Genomic DNA, 3,832 nt, shown 5'->3' on the forward strand with positions numbered 1-3,832 from the left:
TAGTTCCTGTGTAATCCCTTAAACCGCTTGGGATAGGCCCTACAGTTTCTAAGCCAGGGCACTTTGAAACGTGATTTTTCAAATATTCGGCGGTTCCTAACTCTGAAAGGAGACATTTTTCGACCCATATTTATTAGAACTTTTTTTTACATTTCATATAACAAACCACCTCTCAAAAGTTTATCGGTGTTGTTACCTTCCACCCGATATATATATATATATATATATATATATATATATATATATATATATATATATATATATATATATATATATATATAAAGTTGTTGTGGTTCCCTCAAACCTTCAATTTCAAACGAGCATATCTCAATTCATACAAACTTTTGTTAATCGAAATAAAAACCATGACAATCAATACACTTTTGCCAACGAGAAACAAGTGTGTTAATGCCGGTAGCAAAGAATTCTGGAGTTCTGGACGCGACGAAGTTATTGAAGGTCTCTTCGGCATGGTCTCTGCTTTTGAAGCATTTCTTGCGGAGGAAGTTGTCGAGATGCCTGAAAAAGTGGTAGTCAGTGGGCGAAAGGTCCGGCGAATATGGTGGATGAGGCAGAGTTTCGTAGCCCAATGCGTTCAACTTTTACAGCATCTATTGTGCAACATGGGGACAAGCGTTGTCGTGGAGCATGATTGGTCCCTTTCTGTTGACCAATGCCGGGCACATACTTTGAAGCTTCTGGTCATTTCATTGATTTGTTGGTAGTGCTTCTCCGCCGTAATCGTTTAGCTCAGATTCAGGAAGCTGTGATGGATGAGACCGGCTGCAAACCACCAAACGGACACCATGATCTTTTGTGGGGGGCGTTTTGGCTTCGGGAACAGATGAGAAGCTTCGCCGACGTCCAACCACAGCGCCGAACGTCCCCGGTTGTCGTAAAGGATCCACTTCTCATCACACGTCACAATCTTGTCGAGAAACGGGTCGTTAAGAGAAGACGACACCTCAAAACGACGATTTCGATGATTTTCGGTCAATTCGTGCGTCACTCATTTATCGTGTTTTTTGACTTCCTAATCTCTTGCAGGTGGTCGGAAATTATCATAGGCGTTACACCCAAGACTTTAACAAGCTCTCGAACAGTTGTGCGTAAGATTGGCTTCGACTAAGGCTCTCAATTGGTCGTTGTCAACAGCGGATGGCCGATCACTGTGCTCGTCATCTTCCAGACTCTCGTCACCGCTGCGAAATTTCTTGAACCACCATTGTGCCATATGTTCGTTAGTGGTTCCTGGGCCAAACGCATCGTTGATATCACGAGCTGTCTGGGCAGCTTTTCGGCCTAACTTGAACTGGAACAAGAAAATCGTGCGAATTCGCCTCTTGTCCATGCTATCTTTGAAGTCCAGAAAACAGTGGAAAAAAGTATTTCAAAACAAAATCAATTCAACGAATAGATAGAGCGAAAAACGCGCTTTAAACTTATATGTCTAGGCACAATATTATAACGACACTTGAGTTGAAAATACATTACTGAAAATGGAAGTAAAAAAAAACGCAATAACTTTCTTTCTTTACAACCCAATATTTACACTCTCCGGGTTTCAGCAGTCAGAGTCTGGAATCTGCAACATGCGAACCTCTCTTCTTTTGTGCCTCCTCGTGGGGCTGGCGGTTGGTGACAATGGCTTCAAGAGTGGCAAAGAATATGAGTACCAATGGCATGGTAGGACTCTGGACTCTCACTTTGAAGTTGCCAACCAATACTCTGGTATGTTTGTTAAAGGCAAATGTCTAGTGCAAACGAAAAGCAGCAACACTCTTGTAATCAAGCTGTCTCAGCCGCAGTATGCTTCGATTCATGCGAACTTATCTGAGGGCTGGGAAACCTATGTACCAGAGCAAAAGCTTGACTTCAAACCCCTTCCATTGAGCGGGAAGCCGGTGGTAGTCAAGATCCACGATGGAGTGGTGAAGAATCTAGCAGCTCCAAGAGAAATGGAAACATGGGAAGTAAACATCTACAAGGGAATAGTAAGTCAACGTGCTATTTTGAAACAAGTACCATTTAGCGTATGCATTTTAAATACCTAAAATCAATCGAAAAAACTACTATACATGAACACAATAATTGATTTGCAGCATATTATTTTAGTGATCCAATACCACAAACAAACAAAATAACATTTGCTCGCACATAAATTAAGCCATATCTACCATAAGGAACTCATTTAAGTACAGTATTACATACACTAACGCACAAAATCACATACACAATTCTATTTATCGTTTCTCACTTAAAGAAGTTCGTGATTTTTGTTTTCATTTGATTGTTTTTACACAGTCAGTTTCATTTGGTCTTCAGTTTCATTTGTTACGTGAAATAATTCATTAAAATTGTTAGTTGATCAGTCGCAGGAGACATGTTAGTTGATCAGTCGCAGGAGACATGTTAGTTGATCAGTCGCAGGAGACATGTTAGTTGATCAGTCTCAGAGGATCAGTCTTCGTTTTGTAGCAGAGCCACATCGAGTTCCAGTGGAAACCCATCCACTGTGTTGGACATTGACGACGAACTCCTTGTCCAGGAGTTCGACTCCAGAATACATCGAAGGTATGTAGTAATGCATCTCTGTTAATCTCAATTGACTGAATCGCCAACAGGTTTATTAATGTGATCAAGTAATCTTACTTAACAGAACATCACAACATCCTACACCTAACTCTACTAAAGTTAAAGATAATAAATGCATAATTAAAGTTAAATGCTTTGACATTAGTTAAGACATTAGTTAAGACATTAGTTGACACCTTCACATGTTAAATAGAAAATCCTACAATCGTAGGTTGGTGGAGATATGATTATAGCTGTATTCCTGTCTACTTTGGATAGTAGACAGAAGCGGCTTGTATCGTGTCACTAATTTCTCTACATCCCAGCTTTAAAGGCACGACACGGTATTAAGTTGTCATATTTTCAAATTTTTAATTGTGTTTTAAATTCATACAACGAAATGGGACGTTGTTACTGAATATATTAGTGCATCATTAGGAGATGAAGAGTGTATAATAAAGTATTTATGTGTTCATTAATACATCAATGGTGAGGACACTGATATTGGTGAAATAAGTGCAGTGGTAACAAACACCGTTTTGGACTTTGCTACTAAAAGCAATGGAAAATTTTGAGAACGAGAGAATAAAAAGTACATATAGGTGCGTTTGAGAGCGCAGGAGGTAACAGATAGTTACAGATAGTTACTTGTATAATACAATAGATGGCAGGAGCCGATACTTTTTATAAAGACTCTCGTCAAGATTTAAAAAAAAGAATGAATGTACATAAATAAATGATGTTTGACAGATTTTCTATGTATGATAAATGATTAAATTAATATGCATGTATATATACAGGGTGATGGACAAATATATTCAATTACTTTTGTTTGTATTTTATACCAAATATTTTGTCAATTTCTATACAGAAATTTATTCGTGAACACAGTTCCCTCGTTTTGAAGGGGGGGCATGTCGAGATATATGGTTTTGGAATATATTATTTTGGAGATAGAAAATCTCAGTTATTAAATGTTGTATCAAAGTATAGTAATCAAATGTTGTCATGTAGTGTAAACACGTGTTTGTGTTTATTTGTTGACATATGTCATTATGTTGTAAATGCGTTGAATGTTATTGTTGTGTATGGCTAGACGCTAAGTCGTCAGTTTGTATGATTTGCAATGTTATGGTTGAAGAATTGAAATGTCATCAATGTGAAACTTTGTACGTAACAGTGACACACTTTGACTGTGGCATAACCGTCAGACTTGCAGAAATTTGTTGGTCTGAGAATTTGATCACGATGTAATTCG

At 38.2% G+C, this 3,832-nt stretch overlaps 1 pseudogene; it reads right to left on the minus strand.

Annotated features, from left to right (window-relative positions):
- Nucleotides 1-347: 347 nt before the first annotated feature.
- Nucleotides 348-1,351, minus strand: LOC145671836 (histone-lysine N-methyltransferase SETMAR pseudogene; annotated as a pseudogene).
- Between the last annotated feature and the right edge of the window lie 2,481 nt (nucleotides 1,352-3,832).

The sequence above is a fragment of the Thermobia domestica genome, chromosome 15 (genome assembly GCF_964235325.1).
Source record: "Thermobia domestica chromosome 15, izTheDome1.hap1.1, whole genome shotgun sequence".
NCBI classification, from domain to species: domain Eukaryota; kingdom Metazoa; phylum Arthropoda; class Insecta; order Zygentoma; family Lepismatidae; genus Thermobia; species Thermobia domestica.